The sequence below is a fragment of the Buteo buteo genome, chromosome Z (assembly GCF_964188355.1).
Source record: "Buteo buteo chromosome Z, bButBut1.hap1.1, whole genome shotgun sequence".
NCBI lineage: Eukaryota > Metazoa > Chordata > Aves > Accipitriformes > Accipitridae > Buteo > Buteo buteo.
The window spans coordinates 8,260,240-8,277,642 of record NC_134204.1 but is presented as its reverse complement, the minus strand read 5'-3'; positions in this window follow the sequence as shown (position 1 = coordinate 8,277,642).

The following is a 17,403-nucleotide window of genomic DNA, read 5'->3' as shown; positions in this document are numbered from 1 at the left end:
TGTAGGAGTTGTAGAGGACAAAAAAAAAAAAAGAAATAAAAATATTTCCCATCAAACTGAGAAAAAAAAAAGACAAATGAAGGTTTCCTTAATCTTTACCTTAGGGAATAATCTCAATGCTAGTGATTTCAGTCTATAAACTTTTGGGGATAAGAAACTTGTCAAACACACAGGTTCAAATCTGTTTCTTTTCAGTCATCCTATCTGACTCCAGGCAAGTTGCTGACGGTAAGGTACAAAGTGAACCCATTGGACCCTCCAGCTTCAGCACTGAACTGTCTTTGATAAATCTCACGTCTCCTTCCAACAAAGAGATTCATAAGCCAAGTGTCAGGTCTGCAGACTACTAGCACAGGGACTGTACACATAACGACTTACAAAGCCCATATGTTGAGCAGGCGGCAGAGCAGAGCTTGTCAACAGGCAAAACTAACTCCAGGAACGTATCTGAACTCTCTTCCCTCTCTAAGGTGAAAAATGTCTGAATGAACAGTTCACATCAGCAAGCTGTCCAAGATCAGAAGACTGGCATATGGGATATTTCCCGATAGATGGCTGATGGAGAACCTCGTGCACTGATGCGGTCTGTCTCCTACCGCAAGATAAAAGTTCATAGCTAGTCAATACAAAGCACCACAAAGACCAATAGAAACTTCTGCAAAATCCTGCTCAAAGGGTGTTGATGGATTAACTTTGCACTCTTAGGCCTTATGCTAGATGAGCTGTTGACTACAATTCTAACTTTAAGCCAGACCTATGATCTTCTACAGGTGGGATAGAACCAGCCTCAAAATATAAATCCGTCACTTGTCTATTCCAAGCTGAAACGAATCGGTTATATGGCCTCCCCTGATCTACACTGAATTTGTACTGGTGCATAAAGAAGGAGGTACAGGCATTAAAGACAGTGGAACTACTAGCCTCAAAATAGATAATTTTTTGGAGGTGGCAATGACACAACTTTTGTCTGCTCACCTTCTGGCTAATGAACACACACAAAGTATGGGATTCTTAGCCAAAAAGAAGATAGAAGTACATCATCCACTCTGTGGAGAATTCCTTAAACACCACCTTATACAGCCAAGTCAATTATGGGGTAGAGGAGTTGGTCCACTCTCACTGCAGTTAAGAAAACAAACATAGAGGCAGCAAAAAGACAATTCAGAGTGAGCTTAACTCTATTTTATGCTACACTGTTTATAAACCCCCCAAATTATAACCTGTCCAGATTCTAGATATACGTCAATGCTGGAGAATTCTGAATTCCTTTCTTTAACCTGGGGACATAAATCCTTTTCTGATACTGGAAAACTTTTCAGCCTTAGTATTCTTGCACTTCAGCCCCTTATTCAGAAGAGTAGAAGAAGAAAAAACACCCTACTTCATAAAGATGTTCTGTGGAGAAGTATATAAATTATTGAGATCTGTTCTGATACAGAGAGGTCATATATGTATGTGTGTCTGCATCAGAGGTACCTAGCTAGAATTGATTGCTACATGAATAAACATTTACAGCTTCAGGCCCTGCAACAGTAATGTCCTCTCTCTCATCTTGTGTCTGAGTTTCTAAACGGTGATGTCCTGCACGACTCTTTGTAGACTGTATATTGGAAAGGGCAAATTCTTGCTATTCTTCTGTGCTGTACGCTAAGCCCTTTCTGCCCCCATTACTGTTTGATCTTTTACAAGGTTATCCTGCTATGAATTATAGGATATAATTAAGGAAGATGGTTTTAATCCTTCTCTTTGTAAATGTACAATCTATTTATACAAGAACCAGCTACATGATACTGTGAATTTTGTACAGTCTATAGCTGAGGGTGACCAAACCAATTTCTCTGGATAGAATAAATCCTCCTTACCCTCACCCTTCAAACTTCAAACTGAACTTGATCCAAACATCCTTTTCTCCAATTTAGAAAAAGCTTCATTCATTTTTAAGTTTCATATCCATGTGAAAATGCTGTGAAATAGATTGTTCTCATGGTATTTTCAACCATGACCTGAAGTAGAAAGTACCAGAAATACCATGAGAAAACTCACGCCTGAACTGGTCTGCAGGCAAGCTTGCCTGAAGAAATTAATGAATGAAATTCAGGTGGGACTTCTGGGAGAGCCCGCAAATGAAGGAGTTCACTTTAAGGGGTAACTATAAAGGTCTGGGCAAGACATAACAATAAGAGGTTACACCAGAAAACATAAATCATTGGCCTTTTAAGCAAAGCGTGACTGAGCTAATCTAATTTGAAAGACTTCAGATGGTGACCCTAGTTGTGCCTAGATTGCTGCGCAAGGGCATTCTGCTGTGCTCCACACCTGAGTGTCCACGCTGAGGGACGTATTGCAGAATTTGTATAGTCAATCTATTCCTGCCCTGTGCAGGGATTTTATGCCATGGAAACTAAGGCACCTGGGGGGATGATACATGCGCTAGCCTCATCCTGACAAGCAGTCAGTATACGGTCAAAGTGTGCACTTCAGCACAGTTGTTCCTTCATCCTCCAGTTTTTATAGACATTGTAGTAACACTTTAACATAACATTTAGCTTCTTGCAGTAACATTTAGAAGCATCATCCCCATGCTAGGCATTATAAAACCATGGGAAGAAAGAACTGTGCCCCCAGAAATTCAATTTGACAGAAGAAAAGGGTAGCACTAAGATGGAAGCAGAGCAGTGGGAAGTGGTTTTGTATCCTCGCCTTGGCATCTTTCCCAGACCATTCAACAGCTCTATTTGCACCTATTGCCTATGTTACTCTTTGCTACCTGCACTCCTATGGAATGATGAGGGCTGGGAGTGCCCAGGCCTTCAGCAGCATGGTTCTTCTTCAGCCAGGGCTGCAGTGAGCCCATCTCTGATATAGAGCGGAGTGCAGAGCGATCTGTAAAACACGCACGCATTACTATGCTACACATTCCCTCAGATCAAAGAAAATTTGTCCAGGGTCTCCAGAATCCTCCGACACCATTGGATGACAGACTGACTCTGCAGGTTTGTGCAGCTCTAAACTGTTGTGCTCCTGCTCAAGCCATGACGGAGAACATCTATGGACAGGGAAGAGTTGGCTGGGGACTGATATGCTACTGGTGAATGCTGAACATCTGCTGGAGCAGGGAAGGGTGATGTAGTGACCTCTACATACCTAAATCCTATAGAAATTAATTCTGGGAAAAGTCCGGAGAGACACTATTGATTCTGACAGAATTATTCTGGATGCATAGCCATGTAACGGAAAGCACAAATTGGCCTGACATGTAATCTGCTTTGGGATGAAAGGCAGTATTTAAATAGAAGATGCTACTATTATTATTTCCCTTCTAGAGCTAGTGAAGCCTGTAGCTTTCATCTTCAAGCAGAAGGGGAGGGTGGAAAGAGAGTGATCTTTTATTGCTTTAATGATAGAAAAAAAAAATTAAACAAGATGTAAGGATGCCATTCAAAATAAATGTCAGTGGGAAAGTAAAAAAAAAAAAAAGGAACAGAAAAAAAAAAGAAACAAGAAACCAAGCAAAACTGAAGTAGATTTGACCTCAAAGGAGCTGAAATTGAGTTAAAGTTTACTACTGAAGTCAGGTTTCCCTTGGGGGGTAGGCTGCCATTTAAGCTATTTCTTCTCTTGTACTTGTACAGTATAATTCCCCTAATACAGTGCTATAGGTCAAAAAAGAGCTCTACTACAGCCAGGCTCCAATTTCCATTTACTAGCAAGAAAAACCTCCCCTTGTATAAAACAGCTTAGTATTATTTTGTGGAAGAATTGGCTCCTAAATACTACCTTACACGAGAAGAAGGTAACCTGTATCCTGGTAGTCTGAAGCAAAAGCTACTTTTTCAGTGCGCTAGCTCTTGACAGATTATTCTCCTGAGTCTGCTACTTACCGTGTGCCTCTTCGTCTGCATTTTGTGCTTAAAAAAAGGTGCTCTCAGTGTGTGCAGTTAATATTTAGAAGGTGACTGTTATTTTTATTTTCTCTTCACCTTTCCTTGAATTACGTTCTCTCTCTCCTCCTCACCCCTCCCTTCACCCACAGGCACACACAAAAACCTCTCTTCCGTTGAGATGAAAACCCACACAGACTGACGACTGATTGGACTGTGCCAGAGGCATAATTAAGCAGCTTTTAGACCCGACACTGATAATGAAAGAAAGGAGCAAATTGACATTAATCAAACAAACAAATAAACAAAAATACACCGGAAAACTCCACGTATATGCTTTCTCTCAGCTATGGTACTTGACAGTGCTACTTGTAACAGCAGGTGATAAGGAAGCTTCAGACAGAAGAGTGATTTTTAAGTTGATGGTGCCCCTTTAAAGACACACAGGGAGACTATATACCCCACTGTGCTGACATCAAGCTTCATTTTTCCTTGCTTTCCCTGCTCTGAAAACCAGCTTGCTGCTGCCACAGCATAACCCCTGGCAGAGCCTCTGTTTGTGAAGAGAACTAACTTCAGCCCGATGTCTCTTGTCGAGGCTGAGAGGGTGTGATCCGTCAGTAGGGAGAAGAGAGGGTTCAGCTAGAGATGGGGTTTGTGCTGTCTGGGGGTGCTGGAGGGTTTTTGATATGGGAGCACCAACCCTGAATTCCTTGCATCCCAGAAGGAGCTTGAGCCCAAATTTAAAAGCTGTGTTTATAATCACCCTTCGCTGTTTTTCAATATTTGTTGGAAAAGGGATGTTTCTGAAATGTCCACACTCTACACATGAAACTATTCTGGCCTGTATCTATCTACCCCAAAGCTTAAGTGCACCTCATTTGTCTTCTTTTGGGTTGACCCTTTTCTTCTTTTGCTAAGATTTCCTTAAAATGCTGGCACGGGCATGTTAAAACCAAGAGTCTATTTTTTATTTATTTAACAGCTTTCTGTTTCTCAGACTCAGGTTTTTGACTGCAGCTTTTTTAGTGCTCTGTTCTTCCTACTATCTATTGCTTTTTTGGTTAGGCCAACATACTATTCCAACTGGAGGATCAGAAATCCTGCAATTTTGAACAGAGGACTACGAAATCACAAAGTCTTGTGCTAAGAGACAAGAAGGTAAGATGAGGACAAAGAAAGTGTCGCTCACCTTTCTTTCCGCCCCTCTTTGTAAAAATCACATGTTCTCACAGCATTTCAATATAGGCCCTGGGAAATCAGCAGAAACGAACCATCCCAAGATCCCGTTTACCTGGAAACCAGCCAGACTTCTAAATCCTGACTGTCCCTGCTATCGCCTTGTTTTTCTGTGTAATGGGGACGATATTATCAATGAACCCATGGTTATCCCCAGCAGTCAGGTGACGATGGGTCCACTAGCTGCCCAAAGCTGGTGGTGCAATAAGCGTTCCCTTCCTTCAGCGTACGATAGGTGGGTCTGACTGCAGCTGGAATGCTCTGATAGTTGCCAGCTAATGACAGTCCTGCTTGTGTACATTACCTTCTTCCTTGCAACTTTTCTATTTACCTTGGGAAAAGGGGAGAGCTGGAAGAAGGCTTAATCTGATGTTCTGTTTACAATTTGCAAAGACATCGCAGTAGTACCAAGGCAACAAGTATGATTTCACATGTCCCTGGGGATCAGTTTAGAACTACCGAAGCCACTAGTACTGAGAGGTAAAGCACACACTAAACACTGGGTTAAATCACCTTCCTGAGACACAGAAAACGTTTCTCATCCACCTGAGGTTTGCACCAACTGAAATCACAAATGCACTTCTCCTTTCGTTATGCTGTTTTGATTATCAGTGAGGACTTGAAACAGGCAAATAGCAAATTCAAGCCTCTCTATCCTGTACTAAAAGACTGCAACAAGTATCTTCAAAGTGTACTGCCATTAGAAACTTCAAAGTAAAATAAAAGTTAAAAGGTTACCCATGTTGAGATGATTCATCAGGACAGCATGTGCATGAGGGCACCATAAGGCATCCGGGTAGAATTCAAGCCTGTGGCCAAGGTTCAGTGCTTGGGTTTGTGCCATATCTGATCTTACATCTGAAGTGCAGGTAAAAAACAGCCCAAACAGCTGGTGATTCAATATATGCTAGATTTGGGCAGAAACTGAGAACCTTTAAAAGTTAGTTTGCTGAGGTGATCACTGAACAATCTACAAATTTTTGCAAGGAATCTTATAATAAGGCCAGCATGGCTTCTGAAATTTCTGATATTTTATTTTCTGATACTGGTGGGTTTTTTAAAAGTTTTTGTGTTTTTCAGTATCTGCTGTTCTGATCCAAGCTGATAGTTAGCAGCCAAAACCTGCAAACAGTCATGACACTTTCTGTGAACCTCAACAAATTTGTCATTTTGAGACTTAGGGCAAAAGTGCATTTTGCTTGTTGGTTCTTCTCAAAGCTGACACCAGCTGAGAATCATAGTTGGAGCACAGGGATTCAAAACACAGGGACCAGTTCCTCCCACTGTGCAGAATTATACTCTGGGACTCAATACCACAAAGTATTGTGGACACTGAAAGTTTTCATGACTTCAAAAGCTAACAGGGAAAAATACTGGAAGAAAAATCCACTGAAGACCATGAAATATGGAGATTCTATATTTGACTGTACAAATCCCAGAGCTGCAACTTATTAAGTTCTAAGGGAGTATGTGGAAGAAGTATGAGTTGCTACCTGACTTGTTATACCCTTTCTTAGGTATCCTTTATTGATCTCTATCATGGACAGAACTTCAGTCTGACCCAGTAACTCAGTTCTCCTGCACTTGTATCACCAAGTGGAGAGAGAGAGAGAAAAATTACTCCAATTGTGCTTACAGCCTGGCATAGAAAATTAAACTTGATTTTTTGAGCTGCAACTGTGTTCCAAAGCCAAGGACCACCCCTCATGCCCTCATTGCTCATGACTCATGCTAACAGACTGATGGAGTCCATACAACTGCACTGATGACCAATTTGTCTTTGTCACACCAAAAAGGGCAGCAAGATCAGGACTTTTGATGTTTACTAAGGTGCCCAAGCCTTTCAGGTGACCTACTTCCATGCAGTGATTTATGGTTTCCCAATGTAACCAAGTGGAATTTTAGGGTTTTGATTAATTTTTCTTTTTTTATTTTTGCCTTTCTCTGGTCATGAAACTCAGAACAAAACCTGTGAGCAAAGAGAGGGAGAGGATGAGGGAGAAAGGAAGGGAGGAGCCCCAGGCAGCATGAAAAAGAGTCAGTCTCATTCCTTTGGTTCCTCTGACCCCAGTCTACCCAGCCTTAACTGTGTAGATTTGTGTTTGAAAGGAAAACAGCAAACAGCTACTTCTTGGCTCCTATTTGCATGAGCACAAAATATTCTATGTTGCTTTTTTAAGGGGACCTTGTTTTACACGAGATTTTAATACAAGCGTCCAACAAGGTCAAAAATAGTGACCCTTTGAAATGAAAAGATTAACATTTTTATAGATAGGAGAGGAAAATAGGCAACTTGCACTGGAGCATGAGAATTCTATCTTGCTTTTTCTTTCTTTCTTTTTTTTTTCTTTACAACAAATAAGGTTTATGGATTGCAAAGAGGAGACTGCCCCATTAAAAAAAAAAAAAGTCTTTTACAGTATTTTCCAATTTAAAGCTGTACACAAGTAGCACTCAGGATCATCCAAGAAAAGTCTGACTCACTAGTTTTTCAATTTAGTTTGTTAATAGCCTGCCTTTCATAAAAGCATCAAGCACAATAACAAAAATACCTAAATCAATAGGATGATGCAGCAATGCCTCACAGAGATGATATTTTTGAAATAAATATATACCATTCAGCCTGGCCTGCTTGACATCAAATTTATATACTCAATAAGAAAGCATAATTAATGGTCCCAAACTGTATTTTTTTTTCACCTGTTTCACATCTCAAGAAGCTGAGGTTTTTGTCAAAAAGAGGGGGGAGGAAGAATGGAGAAAGTGTTCCATTCATAAGTGAAATGAACCCATTAAAAATGACTCTCCCCAGCTCCCTACCAGTGTCTCCTGGGGACTGGTGTGTATTTTATTAAGAAACAGAAGTATGGAACGTGCTTACATTTCACAAAGTCTGTAACCAGGTGATTTATCTTCTCTCTTTTCCCCTGCCAACTCTCTGGGCATTCACTAATTTTGAGGGAGCAAAGGAGATGAACTAGGAGCCCCAATTTCCTATTGATGTCAGCATATCTGTACCAGGGTCCACCCTATCTATCTACCCCTCTGCCACCTTGTGGATCTATAATCAAATTTAATTAGCTACTTTGATTTTTTATGTTACCTAAAGACTTCCAAAACATGAAGCAGGGTGTCCTGTGTGATTTGGAGAAGAAGGAAAAAGTGTTGGGTATGGGACTGCCTTTTGAATCAAAAACAGTTTGGTGGTTAATTGACTTGAAGGGTTTTGCAAGTCTCCCTGTCCAGTGGGGAGGAAACTGAAGGGAGAAAGGGTATTGACATTCTACAGGCAGCTCAACTAAGAGCCTCACTTAGTGTCAAGTCTTCCTTTTTAAACAAAGAAAAGAGATCAGAGGTAAAGTCATTGACTGAATGGCAGAAGGGGTTAAAGTATTACTGCCCTCCAACTCTTTACTTCCCTTCCGCCAGATGATTATCTCTCCCGGAGCAGTCAGACAAAATGGTCAATTCCTGGCCACACCAAGAGCCACTGTGGGTTTCAGAGAAGTTGCCCAATGCCTGTAGTGGTTCTTTAAGCCAAGCACGGAACCGTGAGTTGGAGGGCAGAGCAGCAGGCTCATCCTCCCTTCTCCCTACTCTACTCTGGTGGCATTAGGTTGATAGAAATGGAGGGGCAATGATGAGATTCATAAATCATTCCAGTGAGACTTTCCCTTGCTGTCTGTGACTATTTGTTTGATTGTACCTAGCACTATTTCTAATTTTATTTCTCTTTTTTTCCTGTTTGTTATACCTGCTTATTAATTCCTACTTTAAATTCATATGAAGCTCTTTTAGGCCTTGGGTTGACTCATATCTCTTCCAGGTACAGACAAACTTTATAGTGGAAACTTACCTCCCAGTTAGGAACTGCATAACTAGTGTTCCCAAACTGGTAAAGCAATAGAGGGCTGTTTTAGGAACAGTTAGGTTGTTGTGAGGCTATGAGGGATAATTCCACCAGCACCTTTTAAAAATTGCTCCTGGAAGGATCGGAGGAAATGGCCATGGGATGTTAAAATACTGATCTAGAATTACCTGAGCTCTTTTTTTGATCACAGCACCAAAACCATCAGTTCTGAGGCCAGTACTAGGAAATAGCCACTAGTGTTCCTGATAGGAAGACAGTAATTTTGCCCTTCCAGTCACAGTTCTGATTCCTACTTGTCTTCTCACTGGAAGCATTTCTGGGAAGTGGATTTTACAAGTTGATCCTCCTGTGTTTAAGGTGGGAGCCTAATATTTTAATGCACATGTTATATACTGTTTTGTGTCCCATATGCTCAGATTTTTGCTATGTTGTCATTCTATGCCACATATTTGTGACAGGTGGAAATCCAAGACACTCCAAAGGATACTACACTCATGAAGCATCCAAGATGTGGAACAGATAGCAGTAGAAAACAGGAAATAAGAGGGACCTGAAGAAGTTGATGTGACATGGTTTAGAGTAATGCAAAGTAACAGTTTGACAGCTAGAAGCTGCCTAGCAGTTGATATTCATATTTTAATCTAATTTGCTTATTGCTATTTTCAAATTCCAAATAATCAAACACAGTAAATAGTTTTAGGTTGCACGTACAGTAAGGATCTGCTTTAGTCAAGGAAAAGTGAGGCACTGAAACATTCACTAATCATTTGTGAAGAAATGGATAAAATCTAAGAGGTTAACTCCTAGTCCTTTCCATGAAGCATGGCACTGCTCTGCATCCTGTGGTCAGAAATCATAGCATAATAAGATAAATCTGAGTTCTGATTCACTTTTCATTCACCCTGAAAAACAAACAAACAAGCAGAAAAGACCAGTATTCCCAGAGGCTTGTGTCTGAGGAAAAATGAAACAATCAGAAAAAGAAAAGAAAAAAGGTCTTCGGGATTTAGTCCTATGTTTTATCACTGAGCAGGTGTTAATTTTTTTTTTTTTTTTCTCTTTTTCTTCTTCCTTTTCTGCAGCATTGTCCCAATATCTGGTTGATACCAAACATAGCAACTCATTCATTATCCTGAATATCTTTTGAGCCAAACTCCACCCATAAATAGGGCTGCACTGACTCATAAATCTCTGTGGCTGGATGCCTGAAAATGCTTGTAGAATCCACCACTGGGTTTGGACATAATAAATAATGAAAAATGAGACTTGGTAGTTGCCATATTTTGTAATGAATTGTAGCTAGGGAAGAGAGACAATGGGAACTATCCTGAAACTTGCAAGATTAGATAGACCTATTTACAAAAGGCCTTATTTATGGTGGAGTGAAATAGTATTTTCAGAATTTTCCTTGTCACATAATGACTTAACAACAAACACAGGAACTACCATTAAAAAAAGAAAAAAAAGAAAAAAAAAGGGGGGGATACACTTTTGTGTCTTTTATAGAGGGTATTATTAAATTAGAGTTTCCATAATAGGTTGAACATTTCCCTTTATCAGGAATAAAAATTTCCGATGGAACAATATTAGGTCTGATGAAATTTTGGCTTTGTAGGGGGAATATTTTTATCTCCATACAAACCAGTTTCAATCCCCGAATGGGAAGTTGAGATCACAATTTTTCTTCAGATTTTATTTCTTTTACAGCACATATTAAAAATAGATTATGGACATTGCATCACAAGCAAAATGAAACACCTTGATATCTCAACATAGAGAGTTCATTTTAACTCATTTTTTTTATTGTTTTTGTCCAAAAATCGTCATCCTGCAGGTCATTTTGAAATCTTATGGGTTGACTTCAGATCCAACACTGAACAATAATTATACAGCTAAATGAATAAGTCAGAATAACATAATATCTGTGGAACTGTGACTGCTAGTTTCAGCAAGCTCTACTAGATATTTCCAGTGAAGGTTTAAAACCACAATATAACAGTTATTAAAACACCATCAGTTACAGTCACTAAACCATAGTATCTGATGTACTGCTTTATTTTTCTATGCCATATCTTTCATATTGTGCTGTGGCAAGTGTTGACTTTTTAATTGCAGTTTCAGTATGTCATCTAATTGGGCAATATTGCAGTAAGGAAGATGCTCTCCCTGAATCCAGCTGGCAGTTAATTTACACCCAACACAAAAACAGCTGAAGTCCACATTCTTTAAAAAGTAGAAGGAATGGCAGAAATAGCCTCTTACTACAGGCAGTCTTGGATTTTCTATGTTTTTATTTGAAAATTAAGACTCAAGCCCCTTCATTTTTAAATAAAGATTTGGGAGTTTGTTCCTACCTTCAAGGAGAAATAAGGCATTATGTTTCAAAAGTTAATGTTTGTGTCAAAATATGGAGTTGTACTTCTCACTTTTATTGTAGATTAGTTATGCTACCTAGAACAAAAGGTGTTCCAAAAGTCAGTTTAAGTGCTTAATCTGAGAAGGCAGTACAGGGTACTTAATTTCAAGTCTACAGAATACTTAATTTCTAGTCACCTAATTCAGAAGACAAAGGAATGAAATCTATCTGAATTTTGAAATGCAAAGTTACAATGGTACCTGACAGACGCACTTGTGAAAAATTTCCATCCTACAAAAGATGAAGTTTAGAAATTCCAGAGAGGCTAAGTTTGTATGTTCTACATTTTAACTTTGGGCATAACAGCCAGAATCATACACATTCTGGGCCTTGAGCAGCAGAGGAAGCCAATAATTATAGCACTTTCTCAAGGAGCAAAAGTGCAGGGTTCAAGTGTGCAACTTTCCTGTCCCGTGAGAAGTCTTTAGTTAACCAGGGAAGGTTTGAGAGTGTTAATCAGAACTAACTGAAACATGGACTTGAAAGGAATGGTTTAAATACCTTTATGAATGTCCTGGCTTATAATTTAGGTGGTCTTTAATCTGCTGTGCTTGCAAAAGAAACCAAGTTAACTCACTTGAGACCACTTAGGGGGATTTTCATCCAGACAGCAGTTCATGGGGTTCGTACATGTACTTCTCTAGACAAACTTCACTGTGATTTCACTGTTGTGGCAGGTACACCCTCCCCAATAAAGACTGAAAATTCTCAACTGCTGAAAGGAAAGGGTTAAACTAGAAGCTGCAGTTTGGGGTTCAAGCTGCCTGGCCCACGTGGTGACTAGACTCACTTACACAGGGTCCCCCAAGTCACATACCTCAGTGACCTGAGCCTGCCAGAAACAAACACCTCAGCCCACAGAACACCTCGGTGAAGAGAAGTTTCTAGACCTCCGACGATATCTGACCATGAGCCCTGACCCAACCAAGGGTAGAAATGGAGCCCACTGGAAGACCCCTTTGAGCTGGTTTTCCTGGGAGCAGCGGGTCTGCAGTCGGAGAGTCTCCCCTCAGTTCAGGAGGACATCTAAGGAGACTTTCCGGGATTGAGTGCCTTGCCTTATCGGTGAGCGATGTGCGCATTTTGAATCACTATTCTAAGCATAGATTTGGTTACAGTTTGTGTAGTGATGGTTTCCGGCGGACTTCCTGAACCTGTAAATAAGTTGTGTTTGTCGCAGTGTTTACAACCTAATACTCCTGTTCAGTGTGGTGGTTGTATCTCAATATCACATAACATTCCTGCTCAATTTGACCATTGCATTTTGATATCATTAAAGAAAATTGACTTTTGAAACATATCACCATCAGCCTAGTGTTCCTGCGACAACTAGTAACCACACAATTCTAAGTGATCTTGACAAGTATGTGATCTTAGCTGGTCATGAAATTCTCATGCCTGAGAAAGACTAGTTTGGGAGGGACCTCCAGAGGTCATCTAGCCTAACCTCCTGTTTGAAGCAGGTCCAACTGGATCAGACTGCTCAAGGCATATATAGGTAAGTACAGAGTATCTTGAAGGACTGGTATCCCACAGCCACCCTGGTTCAGTGTTTGACCACTCTCATGGTAACAATTTCCTTCGTTGTATCTAATTAGATTTTCCTGTGTTACAACTTGTTGTTGTTGCCTCTTGTTTTGTACCTCCAAGGGCAACCATAAGATCTCCCTGAGCCTTCTTTTCTACAGGTTGACCAGAGCCATGCCATGCATGGTGTGCTGCAGTCTCCTGACCATCCTGGATCTGCTCTGCTGGACTCACTCCACTATGTCAGTGTCTTGTATGGGGGAGCCATACTCCAAGAGAGGTCTCTCGTGCCAAATGGAGGGGAATAATCCTCTCCTCAGGATCGCAAACTTCAATCTTGCTAATGAAACCCAGCATGCAGCCAGTTTCATCTGTGCAAGGGCACGCTACCCACTCATGTTCAACTTTTTGCCCACCAGGAACCCTCAGCTTCTGCAAAGCTGCTTTTTATCTAGTCAGCGCTCAACCTGTACTGTTGCGTGGGGTTATTTCACCTCGGATATGATGGCAAGTCAGGCAGGGCAGCGGCCTCACCAACAAAGGACACAGTCCCACAGTACCCAACCAGGGAGAGCAGAGAGGGTCCAGGGAAGGTAACCAGGCTGAGGTGACCATCCAGTGCTCACCAAAGAGATTCCTAGTGGTGGCACAAATCCAAGGGCAATAAGCAATCAGGTGTCCCGTGATTGTTATGAAAGTCCAGCACAACGAGTCATGTCTGACACCAAGCTGGGAAATCAAATTTGTAGGTCAGCATCCGGGCAAGGACCTGTATTAATGGGGTACATAACCAGGCATGGGGATGGGCATGGCTCCAACAGCATTGCTTAGACAAGTCAGACCAATGTCTAGACCCCTGGATTAAAAGCAGGTCCCAAGAGCAGGGACCCCGCACCAATGCTTCACCCAACTCTTTTTTCACAACAGCCTGAACTAAATTTAGGCACCTGAGCCGTATCAGAGAGCTGGCCTTAAGCGTAGGCAGCCAAACTAGAAGGAGAGGGGAGCACACCGAGGGCAGTGAGACTGGTGAGCATAACGATCTGTGAGGCAGCATATTTGGTGTAAGAGCAAATAATTGCCCAGAGACATCCTTGAAACTCCCAAGATTGTGTCTGATGTCTGATTTCCAGAAAACAATTTTGAAACCTCGGAGTTCTTTGGGGGAGTTTATCTGAGAAATACATCTTTTGCAATTTCTTTAATGTTTGTTAAATATCTTACCTACTGGCTATGCTTCAGGGGTGTTTTAATTAGCAAGACAGGTTTTTGCTGCAGTTTTCTTTTTGCCTGTGTCTACAGGCATTTTAGCACTAACAAATTACAAGGGAATATCCTGAATTTAGATAAAAACCCCAAATCTGTAGACTTTTCTGTCTCCACTTTACCTTCTAACTCCAAAGTACAGTTTGGGAAGTTGAATTAAAGTTTTTCATCACTTAATTGTCTGTCTGTCTAGTATGTCATGGTGACAAATGCAGAACATCCTGGGAGCCAAGCAATTTGCATGATGTAGTGGGATATGAATGATAAGGAACTGTCTGCAGTAGTGTTCAGTGCAGCTGAAAGTCCAACCATTAGTGGCTAAACAGAATATATAGTCTCAAAGAAGAATTTGTAGCACTGATGATGAGAATACAGAATAAACCCAAATTTGAACTAGTTGAAAGGTTCTATTGTTCCTGGTGTGATACAGAATCCTTTCTAAGCTGAAGCTATTTTAATGTGCATCCTTAAGCCCTGCTATAATCACATAACAAGACTAATTCAAAATAACAATCAACCTAATCTGGTGTTTAGTACAATCAACTTAGAGATTAAGGGTCCAATTTATAAATCGCTTGCATATACCACCTACTTCCAGAATCCTTGAAAATTACATGCATGCTGTTGCCAATTCACAAAGAAGCTCTTTAAATCCATGGGTCTCCAAATCAATGTCTTCCTGTACTATGGGGAACTTTCAGCTCAGTGCCTCACTCTGTTTATCCAGACAGTTGAGACAATACACAGAAATATCAGAAGCAGGGATGATGAGGAGAGGAAAATATGTGGAAAGTAAGGGAAACATTCCACTATCATTAGGGAAACTATACAAATTGATTTTTATTTTTTTTTAATTCCCTTGACAGGACCCCAGAACTGATTGGTGCAGTTCCCAGAAGGGGGAAAAATAGGGCAATAATATCAATAAATGACTCACAAAAATGGTTCTGCCAGCTCCCATGACATCACAAAAGTCTTGAGAATTGCTGGAAATCTTTTGTGTAGTACAACTGTGAAACTCACCCCCCAAAAATTCAATAGAGGACATAGCAGTTCTGAGATCTTCCAAGAACTCTAAAACTCTTCTCCACAGTTTTCATGAAACCAGTAGAGATCAGCCACATAAAGTGACCTTAGCAATGTAAAAGTTAGTATATTAAGCATACCATATCAACGATAGGAAGAACAGAGTTGATTTTGGACATGTGTATTTTTTCTGCACTCACAGCTCTTGCATTTGGTGCAATGGGCACCAGAAAGAAAGTATCAAGAAAAAATAATGAAAAAAGAAGGGATTTATTAGTGTCAAATATTCTTACCCTAGATTCTTTTAATCGGTTTTGTCCTCTATTTTTTTCCTTTTATATATAGTCTTTTTTTTTTTTTTTTTTTTTAATGTCAAATTCAATCTCAAGTTCTGTTCTCAAAAACTCTGGTGAAAAGCTGACTCATACCACAAACTTTGTAGCCATGACTAATAAACCATAGCTTCATATGTTCAGGTCCAGCCTCTCACTGCCAGCTCCTATTTCTTGGTTCCTGTATTATATCTTGCATCTACGTTGCCTGGAACTGGGGACAGAAGGACAGAAGCAGCTGGAACCTTTGGTTTTGCATTTTTTGTGTGTGAGACCTACTTTAGCTCTTTAGCTGAGCTGAAAGGGCCAGCAGTCTCTAAGGAACCCTGACATATTAAAAATATATCAGAAAGAATACCATCCTAATACAATCTTAGTACCCAATCTGAATGAAGATATGGGACTTTATTGAGTCATAGAATACCAGGTTGGAAAGGATCTCAAGGATCATCCGGTCCAGTGACATGTGGGGTTAATTACAAGCTTGGTATATTGTAGTTTTATAGCTCACTGTTTCCTAAAATGTCTGAATCTTTTCAGGCTCTCCACCATTCTGCAGACATACACTTGAGTGCTTTCCACAAGTAAATATTGGTTTAGCCCTAAAACAAAATGTGCTCTCTATATACATTTTGCATAAGTGTATGTTGATAAATAAGCTAGCAAGAGTATGCATTACACATAAGGTATTTTTTAAAGAGGATCTGGATTTTATAGACTGTAAAATATGGATATTGCTCTATTTATCTTACTGTAGCTTTATGGAAAGGTGGCAGTGGGGATTAGAATGCTATGCTTCATATACATGCTGGAGCACACTTTTACCTTCCTTCACACAGAGCAACCCACTAACCCACTTAAAAGAGGGGTAAGAGGGAGGAAAAAGTAAATGTAAAAAATAATCAAATTATATAGAATGGTGTAAAACAGCTAATGACTGACTAGCAACTTTAGATTCAACTGAAGTCAACAGAAGTTTCTCTTCCACCCTGATTCAGAATTATATGAAATGTGAAGTCATACAAGACCTGCCATTTAGTGTGTGTTTCTAGTCTAGTCACACAGATTTCATTTCTAGAGCTTACAGGAAACTCAAAGTCTGGAATGTATTTCTCTTCACAATATTGCTGTGAAGAAGCACCGACAGCCCAGTTCATAGATGGAGCTGGTAGCGTATGCAGATATGAAGGGGTTTGTAAAGATCCCACAAGAAATCCAAAGCAGGGGAAGGAATAGGAGCACTTTCTACAGGGGAGGACAGAGGAAGAATTGCAGTGCTTTTTTTAACAAGATGTAAGTTTTTTATCTATCCTGTTTAAAAATTGAACTCTTTAATGTAACCTAGTTATGTTAGCTCAGTGTTGTGCTTAAGTTAGGAAATGCAAATCCTCATCATGGCTGGGCACTCAGATGAAGTCTCGCCAACTTGAAGAGTCAGCAGAGCAAACTGAGTCTGTCTGTGCACCTCTAAAGCCTGAAGCCATATCTAATGCAGTAACCTCTGTATCATTATCCCTTTCTGGTTTTAAACGATCCACCACAGCAGTCTCCTAGCCTGACATAAATCTCTGAAATCGCCATAATTACCAATGATGACTACAACACAAATGGATAGAGATATGTTTGGGGTTTATCATCTGACAATTGTATGACGTTTTGGGTGGCTTTCATCTCTTCCAACTTCACTTATCTTCAGTATAGACCCAGCCGATCCCAGAGATAAAAGATCTTTTTCAGGAATAATTTATTTGACCCATTTTACAGATCTATTCTGAGATAAATGAATTGCACCCTAGCACTGTCTAGTCAGTGAAGAGGGAGTTTTAATAGGAACTTCTGCAATGT